Source organism: Ammospiza caudacuta, chromosome 33 (genome assembly GCF_027887145.1).
Source record: "Ammospiza caudacuta isolate bAmmCau1 chromosome 33, bAmmCau1.pri, whole genome shotgun sequence".
NCBI classification, from domain to species: domain Eukaryota; kingdom Metazoa; phylum Chordata; class Aves; order Passeriformes; family Passerellidae; genus Ammospiza; species Ammospiza caudacuta.
Window position 1 is genome coordinate 3981434 of NC_080625.1, and position 21108 is coordinate 4002541.

The following is a 21108-nucleotide window of genomic DNA, read 5'->3' on the forward strand; positions in this document are numbered from 1 at the left end:
CAGGGACCGCTCCAAATTCCGGGACTCCCCAAAAAGGGGTCGGGATCTCCCCCCCAAATACTGGGACCCCCCCCCAAAATGGCCGGGACCCCCCAAAACAACGGCTGAGACCCCTCCCAAATACCCGGACCCCACAAGGGAAAGGGTCGGAACTGCCCGAAATGCCCAGAAACTCCCAAAAGGGGCCGGGACCCCCCCAAAACCAGGGTCGGGACCCCCCAAATACCAGGACCCCCCAAAATAATGGCCGGGACGCCCCCCAAATCCGGGGACAGCCCCAAAAGAGCGGGGACCTCCCCAAAATCCTGGGACCCCCCCTAATACCGCGACCCCCCCCCCCCCAAAAAAGGGGCCGAGACACCTCCAAATGAGCCGGGACCCCCTCTAAATACCGGGACCACCCCCCAAATTCCGAGACCCCCCCAAAAAGGGGCCCCCCAAAATACCGGGACCCTCCTCAAAAAAATCGGGACCCCCCCCCCAAACCCCGGGACCCTCAAATGCCGGGAGCCCCTAAAAAAAGAGCCAGGACCCCCCCAAAATACCGGGACCACCCCCCAAATTCCGGGACCCACCAAAAAGGGCCGGGACCCCCCCCGAAATACAGCCAGGACCCCCCAAATACCGCGACCCCCCCAAAAAAGCGGCCGGGACCCCCCAAAATCCCAGGACCTTCCCCGCCCCCCAAAGTCTCGGGACCCCTCCCCAAAAAAGGGCAAGACTCCCCCAAATCCCCGAGAGCCCCCAAAATCCCAGGATCCCTCCCCAAAAGGAGACAGAACCCCCAAAAAAGGGCCGGGAACCCCCCAAAATCCCAGGACCCCCCGTAAAAGGAGCCCCCCAAGTCACTGACCTGATTTTGGGGGGGGTCTCGGCTGGTTTTGGGGGGGTCCCCGTTTTTGGGGGGGTCAGGGCCGAGCCCCCCCAGGGCCCCCCCCGGGCGGTGAAAGGCCCGAGGGGACCCCCGGGACAGGAGGAGCATGGGGGGGGCACCGCGAATTGGGGGGGAAACGGGAATTGGGGGGCAAAGGGGGGAAATTTGGGGGTTCAGGGACAAAATCGGGGGCGCTCAGGGAATTCGGGGGTTCGGGGAGAAAAGGAAATTTGGGGGGCACAGGGGACCGGGGGTTCGGGGGATCACGAGGGGACTCAGGGAATTGAGGGGCGGCTCCGGGACTTGGGGGGCCGAGGGGAATTTGGGGGGATCTCGGGGGATTTTGGGGCTCTCGGGTTGATTTCCGGGGGGCTTAGGAGGGTTCAGGGGGCGATTTTTGGGGTTATTTTGGGAGGGGTCTCGGGGTGGGATTTTGGGGCGTTTTGGGGGATTTTGGGGGTTCCCGGGGTTGGTTAGAGGGGTCTCGGGGTGGGTTTGGGGGGATTTTGGGGGGGGGAGTTTGAGGGAATCCCGGGGCGGGTCAGGGGGGTCAGGAGGAGGTTTTGGGGATATTTTGGGGCGGTTTCGGGGGATTTTGGGGCCCCCGGGGGTCCCCGCTCGGCTCCGTTCCCGCGCTCCCCGCGTGCCCTTGCGCCGCTTCCGGGTCCGGAGGCCCCTCCCCCAGCACCGCCCCTTCCCGGCCGCAGCCAATCAGAGCCGGGCAGCTCGCGAGGGCCACGCCCACTGGCGAGGCAGCGCCCCCTGGTGGATCCCGGGGAAAGCGACGGGACCCCTCCCCAAAATGGGGGGTGGAGCCCTCCAAAAACACCAAAACTGCTTAAAACACTCAAAAAAATAATCTAAAAAACTCAAATATCCCAACACTCCGAAAATCCACCAAAATCCCCGGAAAAACTAGAGAAAAATCACAAAAAAGCCCTAAAAATTCCATTTTTTTATTTTGGGGAGGGGTCTTCAAGGGTTTTAATTTGGGGAGGGGGTGGAGCCCCCAAAACCCTGCAAAAAACCCCAAAAATCACAAAAAATCACAAAAAATCCCCCCTAAAATCTCATTTTATATTTTGCGGGGTGGTCTACAGGGGTTTTAATTTGGGGAGGGGTCTGTGAGGGATGCAGCCCCAAAACCGCCCCAAAACCCCTAAAATCACAAAAAAACCCCAAAATCCTGATTTTTATTTTGGGGAGGGGTCTCGGGGGACTTAATTTGGGGAGGGGTCTGCTGGGGGACCCCAGACCCAAATGGAGACCCCAGACCCAATTTGGGAGCTTCCTGGGCCTCAGACCCCTCCCCAAATTGGGACCTCCGCCCCAAATCCCGCACCAGAGACCCCTCCCCAACTTGGGAGCCCCCAAACCCAAATCGCGACCCCAGACCAAATTCAGGGTCCCCCAGCCCGGTCGGGACTCCAGACTCACACTGGGAGCCCCCAGACCCAATTCAGGAGCCCCGACCCAGTTCGGGACCCCAGACCCAACTTGGGAGCCCCCAGACCCAAATCCTGCACCCCCTCCCCAAATTGGGAACCCTCCGAACTCAAACCGGCAGCCCCCAGACCAAATTCGGGAGCCCTGACCCGGTTCGGGACCCCAGACCCAAAATAGGAACCCCCAGACTCAATTTGGGAGCTCCCACCCAATTCATGACCCCAGACTCAAATTAGGAGCCCCCAGACCCAATTCGGGATCACCGAGCTAATTTGCGACCCCAGACCCAAATCGAGAGCCCCCAGACCCAATTCGAGGTGACTAAGCCCAGTCTGGACCCCAGACCCAAACTGGGGGGACGCTGACTCAAAATGGGAGCCCCCAGACCCAAATTGGGAAGGCCCCTGGGGCTGAGACCCCTCCCCAAATTGGGAGCCTCCAAACCCCATTTGCGACCCCAGACCCAATTTGGGGTCACCCAGCCCAGTCGGGACCCCAGACCCAAATAAAGACCCCAGACCCAATTCGGGGTCGCCGAGCTCATTCAGGACCCCAGACCCAAACTGGGAACCCCCAGACCCAAATTGGGACCCCACCCCAAATTGGAACCCCCGGACTCACACTGGAACCCCCCAGACCCAATTCAGGATCCCCGATCCCATTCAGGACCCCAGACTCAAATTGGGAACCCCCAGACCCAAATCCCGACCCCAGACTCAATTTAGGGTCCCTGAGCCCGTTTGGGACCACAGACCCAAAATAGGAAGCCCCAGACCCAAACTGGGAGCCCCCCTGGGGCTGAGACCCCTCCCCAAATTGGGAGCCCCCAGACTCAAAAGAGGATCCCCCCTCATCCAGAGACCCCTCCCCAAAATTGGAGCCCCCCGACCCAAACTGGGGGGACCCTGACCTGAAGTGGGGGGAGCCCTCCTCGGCCTGAGGCCCCTCCTCTAACACAGAGCCCCCAGACCCAAATTGGGAATCGGCTTCAGAGAGAGAGCCCTGCAAGGGGGCAAACCCCAAACCGAGACCCCAGACCCAAACCCCGACCCCAAAGGATACGGGACAAGCAGGGGCTGCCCCAAACCCCAAATCCCGACCCCAAACCCCAAACCCCAAAGGGTAGGGCATGAGCAGGGACCTCTCAAACCCCAAATGGAGCCCCCAAACCCGGACCCCAGACCCCAGACCCCAAAGGAGACGGGAGCAGCAGGGCCCCCCCAAACCCAGACCCCAAAGGATTCCCCAAATGGAACCTGCGGACCCCAAATCCAGAGCCCGACCCCCAAAGGATCCTGGATGAGCAGGGAGCCCCCAAAGCCCAAAGCGGACCCCAAACCCCAAACTCTCACCCCAAAAGGAGCCCCCAAACCCCAAACGGGACCCAAAAGGACACGGGACAAGCAGGGGCCGCCCCGCCAGCCCCCCTGGAGCAGCTCCTGGGCCAGAGAGGCCAAATGGGGGTTGAAAAACCCCAAAATAATCCCATAAACATCCCCAAAACTTCCTGAGAATCGCAGCAAAAAAACCCCAAAGTTATCCTGAAAAACCACCACAAATCACCTCAAAAACATCCCAAACTCACCACAAAAACATCCTGAAAATCACCTCAAAAACATCCCACAAACATTCCAAAACCACCCCAAAACCATCCCATAACCTTCCTGAGAATCACCCCAGAATCACTCCAAAAACATGAAAAACCACCATAAATCACCCCAAAACCTCACCAAAAATATCCCAAAATCACTCAAAAAACGACTGCAAACCCATGCCAAACCACCCCGAAACCCATCCCAAAACCCCCCAAAAATATTCCTAAAAATACCCCCAAAAACATCCCAAAATCTCCCCAAAACACTCCAAAATCCCCCCAAAAACACCAAATCCCCCCAAAATCCCTGAGAGTTGGGGACCCCCTCAGTGACCCCAGGAACAGCTCCTGGCCAGAGAGGCCAAATGGGGGCCAGAAACCCCAAAATTATCCTAAATCTCCCCAAAAACACCCTGAGAGTTACTCCAAAATCATCCTGAAAGCTACCCCAAAATCACCCCAAAATGTCCCAAAACCGCCCCAAAAATCTCCATAAATCACCCCAAAGCCGTCCTGAAAACCGCCCAAAAAACCTCCTGAAAAATCACCCCAAATCCCCCAAATTGTCCCAAAATCACCCCTAATTCCCCCAAAACCCCCTCAAAATGCCTCCCAAATGCCCTCAAAGGTCCCCAAGCCCCAGCAAAACCCCAAATCTCCCCCAAATCCTCCCAAATTCCCCCAAACTGCACAAAATCCTCCAAGGCCCCCCCAGCCCCCTAAAATCCCCCAAAACCCCCAAATCTCCCTTAAAATCCCCCTCAAAAATCCCTCAAAAGCCCCTAAAATGCTCCTGAACACCCCCAAATCCCCCCAAACCCCCCAAACCTGCCCCAGACCCCCTCAGGGCCCCCCAAATCTCCCCAAAACATTTCCAGGACCCCCAAATCTCCCCAAAACCCTTCAAAACCTCCCCAGGACCCCCCAAATCCTCCCAAATCCTCTCAGGACCCCACAAAATCAACCCAAACCTTCCCATCAAACCTCCAGAAAATTAAAAAAAAAAACCAAAATTCCCCAAAACTCCCCCAAATCCCCCCTAAAACCCCCAAGAACTCCCAAATGCTCAAAAAATAACCCCCAAAACCCCCAAAATTCCCCCAAAATAATAAAGCCCTCCCAAAATCTGCCTCCAAAACCCCCCCAAACCCAACAACCCCTCCCAAAAAAATAAAACCTTTGGCAGGGGGTTTGGGGGAATTTGGGGTTTTGGGAAATTCTTGGGGTATTTTATTTGGTTTGGGAGGATTTGGGGAGATTTTAGGGGGATTTTGGGGGCTTTTGGGGGATTTTACTTGGCTTGGATTTGGGGGGATTTTTGTAGTTTTTGGGGGGATATTTGATGCTTTAAAAGGCTTTTGGGGCTTTTGGGGGGATTGGGTGGATTTTAAGGGGATTTTGGGGTTTTTTGAGAGGATTTTTTAGGTTTTGAGGGGATTTTTGGGGATTTGGAGGGACTTTACTGGGTTTGGAGGCGATTTTGGGGTGATTTTAGTGGGGTTTTGTGGGGTTTGGGGGAATCTTTGGGGGTTTTGAGGGAATTTTTGGGACTTTTAGGGGACTTTATTTGGTTTAGGGGGATTTGTTTTTTGGGGGGGATTTTGCAGGGATATAGAGAGATTTTGGGGTTTTTGGTGGGATTTGGGGGCATTTTTGGAAGGTTTTGGGGGATAATTTTGATTTTTCTGGGGGTATATTATGATATTTTGAGGCGATTTTGGGGGCTTTGGGGGCATTTTTGGTGATTTGGGGGCATTTGTGTGGTTATGGAGGGGTTTGGGGGAATTTTGGGGGGTTTGTGAGGGATTTTGGGGGGTTTTGGGGGGATTTTATAGGTGTTGAGGGAATTTTAGAGGGTTTTGGGGAGACTTCATCGTGTTAGGGGGATTCCTGGGGTTTTTGGGCTGTTTTGGGGGTATTTGGGGGGTCTGGGGGGATTTTGGCTTGGGGGGATTTTTTAGGTTTGGGGGGGATTTTTGGCATGGTTTTTGGGGCATTTTGGGGCCATTTGTGCTTTGCATTGGGGACTTCTGGAAGAATTTGTTGCATTTTGGATGATTTTGGAGTGTTTGAAGACATTTGGGGGGGCTTTTTGGGTTTTGGGGGGGATTTGGAGAGGATTTTGGGGGGACCTGATTGGAGATTTTGGGATTTTTTTGGGGCAGGCTTGGGGTATTTGGGGGCTTTGGAGGGATTTTGGGGCGATTTGGGAGTTTTTGGCGGGATTTTTGGGATTTTGGGAGGATTTGGGGGAGATTTTGGGGGACTTTATCAGGTTTGGGAGATTCTTGGAGTTTTTGGGGTGGTTTTACGGGGATTTGGAGAGTCCTGGGGGGATTTTGGGGTTCTTTGGGGGGGATTTGGGATTTTTGCGGTGCTTTTAGGGGAATTTGAGAGGATTTTGGGGCATTTTTTAAAAGTTTTGTGGGGATGTTGGGGGCTCTTGGGAGATTCTGTGGGGTTTGGGGGGGCTTTGAGGGATTTAGGGGAATTTTGGGGTGTTTTGGGGAACTTCACTGGGCTTGGGGGGATTTGGGCAGATTTTTTGGGTTTTGGGGGGATTTTAGAGGAAATTCAGGCAGATTTTGGGGGGATTTGGGGGTGTCTCGATTTGGGCAGACAGGATTCTGCTAAGGAAGGCAGGAGTCTCCCCTGAAATGGAGAATGTAAACCCTCCCCACCCCTCCCAATTGCTATAAATTTTAAATTAAGGGGCTCTCAGGCAAAAAATATGGGAGCAGGAAATAACAGATCTTTATTAGGGAAAAGAAAAGAAAAAAAAAAGGATAAAATCAACAATGCAGTGCACTAGAACACCACTGACAGAGTCAGAAGCCAACCTGACACCCTGTGGGTCAGGCTGTTGGCAGCAGTCCCATTGGAATTGTGGCTCAGCCCTCCTGCAGTGTCAGGGTGGCTCTGCTGGAGCAGGGATCCTGCAGAGAAGGATGTGTTCTTCCTCTGAAGATCCAGTGGAAGAAGAGGCAGCTGCTGTTCCTCTGGGGAATCCAGTGGAGAAGCCGTGTTGGTGTTTCAGAACTTCTGGATTATATCTGGGTAGCAATGCTTGGCTCCTCCCTCTGGGCAGAGCATCTCACAATGGGATGTTATAGTTCTTATCAGTCATGCAGTGACATTCAATAGTCTGTTATCAGCAGATGTCCCCTCCCAAGGGAGGAGTGATTGTGGTCACTCAAAGAGAGAGATAAGGCAAACTGCCCACTTGACAAAAGACAACTGCCATCCAGATGGTAATGGAAAACATCTCGCATTGCAATCTTCAACATTCCACCAGGGTGTCACCGTGGTCTCCTGAGTCCAGGTAACAATTCAGAGTTGAGATTCCAGGAGACTCCACCATCGTGTCACCATGGTCCCCTGGGTGACAATTCACACTTGGTTCCATGAGATTCCACGGTGTCACCATGGTCTCCTGGGTCCCATGAGGCCTCTCTCTGTGTCACAGTGCTCTCCGTGGTTTCCTGAGAAGCTGATGTGTTGACAGTTGACCCTTGGTTCCTCGAGATTCCATTGCATCCCAGTGGTGTCCCTGGTTTCATAAAGCCCAGGTTTATCACAAGGGAGCCTTGGTTTCAGGATATTCCATTGTGGCACAATGGTCTCACCACTCTGAGGCTGCACCGTGAAACAGTGGGCACCTTGTTCCATGAGATTCCGCAGGGTAACAGTGAATTCTTTTGTTTCTTTTCTGCCAAGGTCGGGACGAAATCCCAAGACAGAATTTCTTGTTTGGAATCAGGTGTTCATTAGCCCTTGTCTCTAGAACAGTCTCACAAGCTGTGAGTTCTGCAGCACTTCACTAACAAGGTAAAAACGGAGCCCCATCTCTCTCTCTGCAAGGTCTTTTAAGAATAAACTGTCCAATTAACAAATAACACCTAAATTATTTTTACTTTTAACCCAATAACCAACCACCCATGCCTAACAATGGGGACTTTTTTATCCAATTACACAATACCACCCAAACCCAAGGAGGAAGAGGAAGAGGAGAAGGAGAAGGAGAAGGAGAAGGAGAAGGAGAAGGAGAAGGAGAAGGAGAAGGAGAAGGAGAAGGAGAAGGAGAAGGAGAAGGAGAAGGAGAAGGAGAAGGAGAAGGAGAAGGAGAAGGAGAAGGAGAAGGAGAAGGAGAAGGAGAAGGAGAAGGAGGAGGAGGAGGAGGAGGAGGAGAGGGAGGAGAGAAAGAAGAAGAAGAAGAAGAAGAAGAAGAAGAAGAAGAAGAAGAAGAAGAAGAAGAAGAAGAAGAAGGCAAAGAAAATGGATCAGCCTCCACCCTAAAACCTCCATCTTGCTTTGTATATATTACTATATTCTAAAACCTTAAACTCCAAGTTTTCCACCCTGTGATATTACACCCTTCTATTCAAACTCCACACCCATAATCCCAGTTCTATCATTCCATTTTGGAAGCCTTCTCCACAGCCTCAGATCAAATGCAGTGCTCTCTTGGGGGTCAGTGTCTGTCAGCTCAGAAAGTCCGAAATTAGCAGCAGCCAGGGTTCCAACAGGTAACAATGTTCTCCTGTGTTCCAGTAGGTTCCATCAGGCCCAGCTCTGTCCCCATGGACACCTGGTTCCATGAGATTCCATGGGGTAACAATGTTCTCCAGTGTTCCATCAGGCTGAGTGTCACCGTGGACACTCAGTTCCATGGGCAGTGGCCGTGTCCCAGTGGCACCTGTGTTCCAGGGCACCCTAGTCTGACCAGGGACAGTTTGTTCCAGGACATTCCATGGAGTCCCAGCGGTCACTTGGGTTCCGTGCAGGTGCCTGGGGAGTGGGAGCTCAGCCCAAATATCCTGCGGGTCCCTGGGCTGGTGTTTTTTGGGGGGAACCTTTGGATCTTGCAGGGCTCCAAAGCTGAGCTGCAGATGCCCCTTGGGACAGAGTGGAGCATGATGGAGCCAGGAGACCCTGATGGAAGCCAGGAGACCCTGATGGAAGCCAGGAGACCCTCGTGGGAGCCAGGAGACCCTCATGTGAGTCAGGAGACCCTGATGGAAGCCAGGAGACCCTGATGGAAGCCAGGAGACCCTGATGGAGCCAGAAGACCCTGATGGAGCCAGGAGACCCTGATGAAGTCAGGAGACCCTGATGAAGTCAGGAGACCCTCATGGGAGCCAGGAGACCCTGATGGAGCCAAGGCTGCAGCGGGACACAGAGGGACCTCATGGGAGCCAGCAGACTGTTGTGAGGCTGTGGAACAATGTGGCACCGAACTTTCACTGGGGCTTGACAGAAGCTCCTGGAGACAAGGAAAAGCCGCAAGGCTCTGGAATCAGCGTCTGCAGGAGGATTTCCTGCTCCCTCCTGGGATGCTGGTGGACAATAAAGCCTGTGTCAGCCTCCCAGGTGTCCGGCTGTGTCACCAGTGGGGGCCACATCTGGGGAGACGCCCCGTCAGCCCTGGCCCGGCTGCTCCTCCTGGCTGGGTGTGGAGCTGCTGGGAGCCTGGGCTGGGGGGAATCCTCAGGGCTGTGCAAGGAAAGGTTCCCCACAAGCAGCACTGGAACGAGATGTGCAGTGTGAAAAACGCCAATCACTTGTTTTTACGATTTTACAAGTTTAAAATTAATAAAATGGTTATAAAAATAGTAATATTATTAGAGTAATAATAATTTGGACAATTTGAATTAGGACAATATGAGACAATAGAGACAAAGAGTTACAGACATCCGGGTACCTTTTTCTGGGCAGCACAAGCCTGAAAAAGGACCCCCGGTAACAAAGGATTAACCCTTAAAAACAATAGCCTGTTGCATATTCATACATGTCATACATGATGCATAAATTCCATTCTAATAGAGGATTCCGTCCGGTCATCGTCATCATCTTCCTCTGAATCCTAACAGCGCCTTCAAGGTGGGAAGAAGTTAGTTTCTTATGATAAGAGGGCAATAAATTCATTTTCTCTGGAAGATTTAGGTGTCCTGTGGCTGCTATCTTGCTGCAAGTCCTTTCTTTAAAAAAGAATCCTACATAGCACAGTTTCTATTTCAACATTTTTATAACCTAAAACTATATTTAACACACTACTAAAGAGAATTAATACAGCATTACTTTCTAACACAAGACATATAATATTCATTTTAATATTTGCAAAAAGCCAATCATAAAATATGTATTTTTCACATACTGGGAGCAGCCACTGCCAGTGTCAGGACCCCCCAATGTCACCCTGAGGGCCATCTGCAGCTCGGCTTTGGAGCCCTGCCAGCTGCAAACATCCCCCCCAAAAAACCCCAAACACAGGCACCCCCTGGGATGTGTTAAAAATCAATTGTTTTCACTGGGACTTGAGTGGTTCTGAAGTGACAGATCGACCCTTCTTTTCTTTTGCAGTGCAGAGAGATGGAGAAGGGGAAAAATTAAGGCCAAACCAAAAGGAGAAGCAGCCAGGTGTGTTCCCAACATGGATCACAGGGAATGTGAGTGACCAGGGCTGTGCACAAAGTGCCTCCTCCAGTGGGGGATGGAGCTGGAGCAGCGCACGAAGCTCGGCCCGCACTCGGGGCACTCGCAGGGCTTCCCTTAGTGGTGCCTCCGTTGGTGTTTGGTGAAGTTAGAGCTGCTGGAGAAGCTCTTCCCACACTGGGGACACTCGTAGGGCCTCTCCTCAGTGTGGATGCGCTGGTGGGTGACGAGGGTGGAGTTGCGCTTGAATCCCTTCCCGCAGTCGGGGCATTGGAAGGGCCTCTCCTCTCTGTGAATCCGATAGTGCCGGAGGAGATGGGAGCTGGTCGTAAACCTCTTCCTGCATTTATCACACTCGTAGGGCCTCTCCCCAGTGTGGGTCCTCTGGTGCTGGATAAGGTCACAGCTCCTCATACTGAGATCATACTGGGACCATACTGGGAGTGAGCAGGAGCCTGCGGGGGGCAATTGAGACCATGTTATGGGCAAATGGGATATACTGGGATTGACTGGGATGGTGCTGAGGTGACTGGGAGCAGCTGTAAGCAACTGGGAACATGCTGGGGGCAACTGGGAACAACTGGAAGTGACTGGGTGCATACTGGGGGTGATTGGAAACTGCTGGGCTTATACTGGTATGAACTGGGATCATGCTGGAGGTGACTGGGATCATACTGGCAGCAAGTGCCTCTACACTGAGGCTGACTGGGAGTGGTTGGGAGCAAATGGGATCATACTGGAAGGAACTGGAAAGATGCTGGAGGGAACTGGGGTACACTGGGAGATACTGGGAGTGACAGAAGCAAAAGTGAGGGTGAAAGAGAGCAACTGGAACCATGTGGAGCACAACTGGTTCATACTGGCAGGGACTGGGAGCACACTGGGTTCATCTTTGGGTCATACTGGGAGGGACTGGACGAATACTGGGAGTATCTGAGAGTGACTGGGAACACACCCTGCACATCATCCCCCATACTGGGCCTGACTGGAAGCAACAGGAACCACACTGGGGGTACTGGCATCAGACTGGGAGTGACTGGGAGCAACTGGGATTAGACTGCAAGTGACTGGGATCTACTGGGAGCAGAGTGGGTGTTATTGGACCCTGACTGGGGGTTACTGGGAGCTACCAGGCCCTGCTGGGAGCCAACTGGGAGCATAATTAGAGCAACTGGGAGCAACTGGGATAAAACTAGGGGCAAGTGAACCAAGCTGAGGGAACTGGGAGTCCCTGGCAATGACTATGAGAATGTTCAGGGCAACTGGGATACACTGGGAGGGTCTGAGACCATATGAGTGGTGACTGGGACCAGACTGGGAGTGACTGGGAATGTGCTGGGGGAACTGGGAACATGCTGGGGGCAAGTGGGAGAGAGTGGGGCCCTGCTGGGAGAGACTGGGATCATACTGGGAGAGCCTAGGACTACGCTAGGGACAACTGGGAGAACTGGTCAGCCGTCCTGGTCTGGATGGTCCCTGTCCATATTTGATCCCACTCCCTATTTAATCAAAGTCCGTATTTGAACCATTTGATCAAAATCCATATTTAATCCCAATCCATATTCGATCCTAGTTCCATATTTGATCCCAGTCCAAATGACCCCAGTCCATATCTGATCCCAGTCCAAATTTGACCTCAGTCCATATTTGATCCCAGTCCCTATTTGATCTCAGTCCATAGTTGATCCCAGTCCTGTTTATCCCAGTTTGTATGGTCCTAATCCATAGGATCCCACTCCATAGGATCCCAATCCATATTTGATCCCAGTCTAAATAATCTCAGTCCAGTTTTTATCCCAGTCTGTACAATCCCAGCCAGTGTTTGATCCCAGTCCATGTTTGATCGAGTCCGTATTTGATCCCAGTTCCTATTTGATCCCAGTCCATATTTAATCCCAGTCCATAGTTGATTTTAGTTCATATTTGATCCCAGTCTAAATAATCTCAGTCCAGTTTATCCCAGTCTGTAGGAACCCAGTCCATTTGATCCCAATCCATATTTGATCCCAGTCCATATTTAATCCCAGTCCATAGTTTATTCTAGTCCATATTTGATCCCAGTCCAAAGTTTATCACAGTCCTGATTTGATCCCACTCCAGTTTATCCCAGTGCATAGTTGATTTTAGTCCATATTTGATCCCAGTCCATTTTTTATCCCAATTCATATTTGATCCCAGCTCGTATTTGATCCCAGTCTATATAATCTCAGTCCAGTTTATCCCAGTCAATGGTTGATCTCAATCCATATTTGATCCCAGTCCATATTTGATCCCAGTCTAAATAATCTCAGTCCAGTTCATCCCAGTCTGTACAATCCCAGTCCATATTTGATCACAGCCCATAGCTGATCTCAATCCATATTTAATCCCAGTCCATATTTGACCCCAGTCCATGTAATCTCAGTCCAGTTTATCCCAGTCAGGATGATCCCAGTCCATATTTGATCTGAGTCCATAGTTAACCCCAGTCCAAAGTTGATCCTAGTCTAAATAATCTCAGTCGTGTTTATCCCAGTCTGTACAATCCCAGTCCATATTTGATCCCAGTCCCTATAATCTCAGTCCAGTTCATCCCAGTCAGGATGATTCCAGTCTATATTTGGTTCCAGTCTGTATTTACTCCCAATCCATATTTGACCCCAGTCATTTGGTCGCAGTCCATTGTTGCAGTCGAGGCGGTCACAACACAAAGCAGAGACCACAAGCAGTCTCAGTTGGCAACACTTTATTAGTGAACATGGCTGATCTTTTATACACTTTCCAATTGTTTATCCTTCTTCTACCTTAACTATTGGCTGCAATAAGTCAATACCATGCTATTGGTGAAAAGTTATAGTGACTTAATCTAACTTTCTAAAAATGCTTCGTCCAGCTGCAAAGTGCTCTTATCTTTCTTCTCTCGATCTCCTTGGTTACAGCCTTGGAGAAAGCTCCTTATGAGCTTCTTCTTCTTCTCGCTCCCTTAGCTAACAGGCCTGCTGTTAGCCTCTCCCACAGTCCATAGTTGATCCCAGTCCAGTTTATCCCAGTCTGTAGGATCCCAGTCTGAAGGATCCCAGTCCCTAGTTGATCCCAGTCTATAGGTGATCCCAATCCATATTTAATCCCAGTCCATATTTGATCCTAGTTCCATATTTGATCGCAGTCCAAATGCTCCCATTCCACATTTGATCCCAGTCCATATTTGATCCCTTCAGTTTATCCCAGTCTGTAGGAACACAGTCCATATTTGATCCCAGTCTATATAATTTCAGTCCACTTTATCCCAGTCAGGATGATCAAAGTCCATATTGGATCTGAGTCCACATTTGACAGCAGTCCCTATTTAATCCCATTCTATTTGATCCCAATCTATATTTAATCCCAGTCCCTATTTCATCCTTGTTCCATATTTGATCCCAGTCCAAATGAAACCAGTCCATATTTGATCACAGTCCACATTTGATCACAGTCTGTATTTATTTCCAGTCCATATTTGATCCCAATCCATATTTGATCCAAGTCCATATTTGATCCTAATCTATATTTGATCTGGTTTTAATAATCTCAGTCCAGTTTATCCCAGTCTGTACAATCCCTGTCCATATCTGATCCCAGTCCATATTTAATCCAGTCCATGTTTGATCCCTGTCCCTACTTGGTCCAAGTCCCTATATGATTCCAGTCTCTATAATCTCAGTCCAGTTTATCCCAGTCAGGATGATCCCAGTCCCTATTTGATCCCAATCCATATTTAATCCCAGTCCCCGTTTGATCCTAGTTCCACATTTGATCCCAGTCCAAATGATACCAGTCCATATTTGATCCCACTCCATATTTGATAGAGTCCCTATTTAATCCCAGTCCCTAATTGAGCCCAGTCCCTATTTGATCCCAGTACCTAATTGATCCCAGTACATTTTTGATCCCAGTCCTTATTGCCCTGCACACATTCCAAAAGTCTGGAATTCCAGCTCCCAGACAGAAAAAGATGTTCCTGCCCTTGAAGGCAAATGGAGCAAAATCCTACAGAGACATTTCCCTGCCAGCCTTCAGGACTTCAGCTCCTGGGACTGGGAATTAAAATAATTATTGGGAAATAAAATAATAAATAATCAGGGGACGGTCTGTGGGGACAGAGGGGTCAATTAAATCAGGGCAGGGTCAATTAAATCAGGGGAGGGGGCAATTAAAACAGGACAGTGGTCAATTAAATCAGGGGAGGGTCTTTGGTGGTCACTGGGGCAATAAAACAAAGGAGGGTATTTGGTAGTCCCTGGGTCAAGGGGGAGACACTGAGAGAGAAACAGAGCAGGCAAAGAGAGGCAGGAGAGAAAAGGGGACACCAAGACAATGAGCTGAGAAGGCGGCACTCTGCAAACAGAACTGCAACAGACTGAACATGAACGGGAGAGAAATCAGTAAGTCTCAGAGTTTTATTTGCTATCAAATACATCCCACACACCCAGCCCCACAAATCTCCATCCCACCACTCTAACTGAGACCCCATGACTCTAAATCATCTCCCAACCACATCTCAGCCTGGTGGCTGTGGAATTGAATGAGTTTGGCATGGGATTGAGATTTTTGAGGTGGGTTTGAGCCTTTTGGGGTAAGATTGAGCTGTTTTCACTGGGATTTGAGTGGTTTTGAGGTGACAGATCCATCTCTCTTGGTTTTTGGAGTGCAGAGAGATGGAGAATAGAAAAAAATTAGGATGAAATTAAAAGTAGAAACAGCCAGGTGTATTCCCAACATGGATCACAGGGAATGTGAGTGACCAGGGCTGTGCACAAAGTGCCTCCTCCAGTGGGGGATGGAGCTGGAGTGGCGCATGAAGCTCTGCCTGCACTCGGGGCACTCGCAGGGCTTCCCTTACCAATGCCTCCGTTGGTGTTTGGTCAAGTTAGAGCTGCTGGAGAAGCTCTTCCCACACTGGGGACACTCATAGGGCCTCTCGCCAGTGTGGATGCGCCGGTGGGTGATGAGGGTGGAGTTGTGCTTGAATCCCTTCCCGCAGTCGGGGCAGCGGAAGGGCCTCTCCTCTCTGTGAATCCGCTGGTGCTGGAGGAGATGGGAGCTGTTCTGAAACCTCTTCCTGCATTGATCACACTCGTAGTGCCTCTCCTCACTGTGGATCCTCTGGTGCTGGATCAGGCTGGAGCTCTGGCTGAAGCTCTTCTCACATTCCCCACACTCCTGAGGCCTCTCCCCAGTGTGGATGAGCCGGTGCCTGACAAGATGGTGGTTCTGCCTGAAGCCCTGCCCGCAGTCGGGGCAGTGGAAGGGCCTCTCCTGTGTGCATGCGCTGGTGCTTGAGGAGATTTGAGCTGGTCTGAAACCTCTTCCTGCATTGATTACACTCGTAGGGCCGTTCCTCAGTGTGGGTCCTCTGGTGCTTAAACAAGTTGGAGCTACAGCTGAAGCTCTTCCCACACTCCCCACACTCGTAGGGCCTCTCCCCAGTGTGGGTCCTGTGGTGCTTCATCAGGTCGCAGTTCCACCTGAAGCTCTTCCCACACTCCCCACACGTGTGGGGCTTCTCCCCATCACGGAGCTGCTCATGGAGCACCAGCTCTGAGCTCTGGCTCCGTCTCCGGCCTCCTTCCCGGCCCAGGCTGGCTCTTTCCCCCTCAGATCCCCGCCAGCTGCGTTTGCAGCCCCTCCTTGTGCGGCATCTCTGGGGCTTTTCCTCCCCGTTGGTTTCCTGCGCTGTGGAGCCGCTCAAAACGGCCTCTTCCACCAGGTTCTGCCGCGGGCATTTGTCCTCCCTGCTCTCCATGCTCAGCTCCTGCTCTGGGGGAGGAAGGACAAGGACAGGATGGGATTTGCCTCCGTGCCACAGGCAAGGGCAAGGAGATCCCCCCAGGGCTGAGCTGCAGCCGGGGCTGTGCTGGGCTGGGAGAGGGAGCAGCACAGAGGGGAAAGGGGCACTGACTTCCTCCTCACCTGCCTCAGTGTCCCGGGGCATCTTCCTCTTCCTCGCAGCCTCCCTGGGGTTGGCAATGGGAAATCCTGGTTTGGAGAAAACAAGGGATGAGCACAATGTCTTCGAAGGTCCCTCTGCCCAAGTCCATCTCTACAAGTCATTGGCCATCTGGGCTACTGAAAAAGCTCCCAAACACCCAGATTCAGCCCTGAAAAAGCCTCCCAGGAGTTCCCTGTCCCTGGCCCCTCCCCTCTGGTGTTTGGGGGTTACCCCCTGTCCCAGCTGCTGGGGGTCACACTTGGATTGGGGGCCCCCCTTCTCCTCGGTGCCCGCCCTGCCCAGGCTGCTGGCAGTCCCAGCAATGCCAAAAGCTCCCCCCGCTTCACTCTCCCCATTTCAGGATGCCGGGGCTGTTTGGGCTCCCGGGCTCCCTTCTCTCCTCATTCTCTGCTCTGGGCTGCAGCGGCTCCAAGGAGTCCCCCCTGCCCCTCTCCAGGCTCTTGAGGCTCCCGCCAATGGCGGCGCTCCCCCCTCTCTGGGCTCCCAACTTTGGGCTCCTGGGGGACACAGGGCTCTGCTCCTCCAGGCTGCCTCCGCCACCCCCCGATGTCCCCCCGAGGGGCCTTTTCCGCTCAGCCTTGGACTGCTTTATTCTCTAAACATCCCCCCAAAACCCCAACCCAGGGACCCCCCGGGATATCTGGGCTAAGCTCCCCCTCTCTGCTCACCGGCGCGATTGGGGGGCGATGATCCCACAGGTGGGGGCTGTGAATTCAGGCAGGGCTCGACCGGTGGTTCCCTCAGCTCAGCGTTGATCCACCTTTGTCCCTCCTCTTCCATCCCCCCTCCTCCTCCTCGCTAACCCCACCTCCTTCTACTCCTCCCCTCCTCCTCTTCCATAGCCCCATCTCCCCCTCCCTAACCCTGCCTGCTCCTCCGCCTTCATCCCTGCCCTTCCCTCCCTCCTCCTCCTCCCCCAGCAGCAGCCACACCCTTGGTGCCCCGTTCCCGCAGCCCTTGCAGCCCGCGGCAGGAGCGGGGATGGAGCCGGGACAGGTCGGGATGGGCAGCGCAGTATTGGAATATGAATTCCAATATTACCAGTTAGATTGTGCCTGGGCCAGTCTGACCCTGGACCAAAGGCAGCAACTGCAGTGTATCACCCCAGAGATACCTTGGTTTTCTGGAGGTTGCAGCTGGGCACTGAACAAGTCCAGGCTTGTTAGGAACTCTGTTTACTTCAGGAGGAGAGCTTCAGGCGATGGTGAAGAGAAAAGGGAGAGGATTCTGCTGGGTTAAATGTTCAGAGGTTTATTCCATGGTTACAGAGGTCTGAATGTAGGCAACTGCTCCAACAGAATCCCGGCTGCATGGTCTGATCACCTTTTTAAGCTCAGGGACAGGGGAAGGGGAGGGAACAGGTGAGCCACCCAACCAGGTGAGAAGGGCAGGGTCTCAGGGAGGGATGACACCTAGACAGGCCAATGACCTCTGGGCCTAAGGGGCATCCTTTGAACTTGACCAACTTGACCAACTTGACCAACTTGACCAACCACACCACGCCTTGCAGGAATGTTAAACCTGATTGACAGCCCAGCAGGGGGTGAGGGGGGAAGGGGAAGAGAGGTATTGGCACACCTGGGGAAGGAAGTTCACACTGCAACATCTCCCCCTAGTTTTGTTTAAAAAGAAGAGGACTGTGTTTGTGGTGCAGAATGATTGCCACCCCATGGTTGGTAAATCGGTTCTTCCTCTACAGGAGGGTCAGTGTTTTCCACTGAAGCCTCCAGGTCATCCATTGGAGCACTGAGGGCTTCCAAATGGTAGACCTCAGGAGGGGGAGATGAGCTTGAAATTAACTTGAGAACCATGCGTTTGATTAGTCCAAAGACAATGGTAACAACTACAATAACTATAATCAAAATAAACAGCACTAAAAACACAGTTTTCAGAATAGATCCCAACCAGCCCGAGAGTCCCCAGCCATTGAACAGTCCACTCAGCCAGTCGTCAGTTTCTCTCTTGATGTCGCTCACCATGGTTTTCATCTTGTCAATTGTGGCATGTACGTTCTCTGCCTTTGATGACAAGTCGAGACAGCAGAGTCCTTCAAATTCTTCACAGCGATGGTTGTGCAGAAGGAGTAGATAGTCTATGGCTGCCCTATTTTGAATGGTGGCTTGCCTGGTAATTTCCTCATCTGATCAGAGGTCACTCAGGGCAGTAGAAGTGAGGTTTGCCTGTTTTGCAACCCAACATTCCAATCGGCCTAATTCTCCCATAGTTTTTACTGCCGAGATCCACGGCAGAAGGACTGTAATTGCAGTGGCCTTAAGTCTGGACCAGTGAACAATTTCTGAATTACAGTCAGGGTCTAATTGCCTTAGGTCTCTTTTTTTGATAGCCAATGTATGTGTGTTGTTTTTAGTTTGCCAATGTATTAGGTTTGTTCGATTTGGTGTTAACAGGCTCAGCTTGTCAAAGGTACATGGACCTCCGAGCAGACGAGGAGGGAGACCTGCCCATGCTCTGTCTCCACATATTAAAAACACACCCTTTGGGAGTTCACGAGGCTTGTAATCACCACCAGATGAGTGCATAACTAAGACTGAATTTTCACACCAGTTCTTGTCTGTGTAGTGTGGGTTGCTAGGGTCAGGATAGGTGTTTGGTTTAGCTTCATGATATGGTAAGTGGTAATTGAATTTAAAGTGAATGCAAAAGGTTGCATTCATGAAGCCTAAGAGATGGAACTCTTGTGGCTCCCTTTTTGACACTGGTAACTTTCTCGCCCACTTCTGCCAAAACAGTAAAGGATTGTCAGCAGGGTAACGGCCAGAGGAAGGTGCGAGTAAGTTAACTTCATTTAAGGCACTCCACATTTCATTTGGGAACTCTGAGGATTTAAAAGGAACTCCCACCAGACAAGTTGACAGGGGGTCAGAGGCTGTTGCTGTGGAGAGGCAAATGTGATCTTGTTCAAGGGCTCTGGCCAGAGTGGTCCATACATTCGCTTTGGGCTGAGGGACTAACCAGATCGCTGGAGAAATGATCACAAGTAGGACGAGGAGCAGGCTCGGTCTCATGGCGTCTCGAGACTGCACACGAACAGCAGGATCTAAACCGGTAAAAGGAAATTTAAGACAAATATATATTACAAACTATTCCAGATAGGAGGCTTAAATGGAATTTCCTCTAGAGAACGCGTGCGGCGTTTTCTTCTCCAGGCAGCATGAGCAACCTGGGGTGCTTCTGTAGATTTCTCTGAGACCTTGGGAACATAGGGCTTTACCCATTTGGAAGGAACCCACCTTAAACCAGAGGGGGTGGACACACAGGCGTCCCCAAGTAACCAATTTGTAAGGTCCCACCATTTTCCAAGTCTCAGGGTCCTTTACTAAACTGGAGGTTTTTCTTTCATCAGCCTATGACTGTTCCCCCCAAAGTGGCGTAGGATGGGTGGGCTCAGGCTGTCAAAAGAACAATTCAGAAAATTGATTGTGAATAGCGCCCTGGATAACCGGATGTGGGGAGGTTCCACCTTCAGAACCTGTTGTTGCTGGTCCCGGACCCTTTTAATATCACGGTGAGTTCTTTCTACAATGGCTTGACCTGTAGGGGAGTAGGGGATGCCAGTTTTGTGCTCTACTCCCCATTGCTGCAGGAAGCTCCCGAATTCCTTGGATTTATAAGCAGGCCCATTATCAGTTTTCAGGTCCTTGGGGATGCCCATGTGTGGTGGTTTGACCAGAAAGAAGGGGGAATTCTGGGATGTTCTGGTCAAACCAATGGGTGCTTGGATTTTGATATTGGCACCTAGGGTAGCCAGTGGGTTTTAGGACACACCTCCGAGAACACCCAGGGGTTAAAAGCAGAGCTTCGGCCCTGGGAGCCTCTCTTGGGACTTCGAGGGACCGAGGTCGGAGCTCTCCCCCGTCCAGCCGCTGCCGCTGGGCGGGGGAGGGGCAGCCATGCGGTAGGCCTGGGCCTGGACAGAGATGGGAGTAAGGAGGCCTTGGAGGATGGAAGGGTGGAGAGCAACAAGAGACATCGGGCAGCCATCCTTCCCCCCCCCCCCCCCCCCCCCCCCCCCCTTTTGGAGACAGAGAGAGAGAGAGTGCAGCCTGTGTTACCTTGAAATTCAGTAAATATGTGCTGGCAGCAGGCAGCCCGGCTGAGGAGATGGGGGGGGGGTGCAGCCAGGATTCCAGCTGCCTGGAGGAGTTTTTAACCCCCTTTGGACAATGAAAACCCTACAGAACATTAACCCTTCCTAGACGTGTGATAACAGTAGAGGAGGACGAAGGAAATGAGTGAGTGATGAAGGCCTGGACCAGAGAGAGAGAGAGTGAGAGATGTTGAAAGAAGGGAGAAGATGGAGTGGCATTTTATGCTGGACTCTTTTGTGTAGCCTTGGACAGAGCTATCTTTCCGTGAGATACAGAGACTGAGTCCAGGGGGAGAAATGTCCCAGTGCCAGAGAAGATTCAGTGTGGGTACCCCTTGGCCCCAGGGGGTATATAAAATATGGGGGGGACGGATGTCCCAAAGGTGAGAGTGTGAGATACTGTGGTTTTCTGGAACTGGACAAAGCATCCTTAAAAAAAGACAACCCTGGAAGCAGCCCTGATCCCTGTTCGGTGGTGAGAGCACCGGAACAAGGATGGAAGAGGCCACCACGACACACAGAAGGACTCCCTCTCCTCTTGAGGAGCTGAAAGTCTAATCTGAAGGGTGGTGTTGGATTTAGAATTGGTGATTTTTGGAGGGATGTATTGTATTGGGAATTTAGGGGGGAGGAGGAGGAGAGTGTTTTTGTGAGGTTTTCATTTTCCTTGTTTGTTTTTTTTTCTT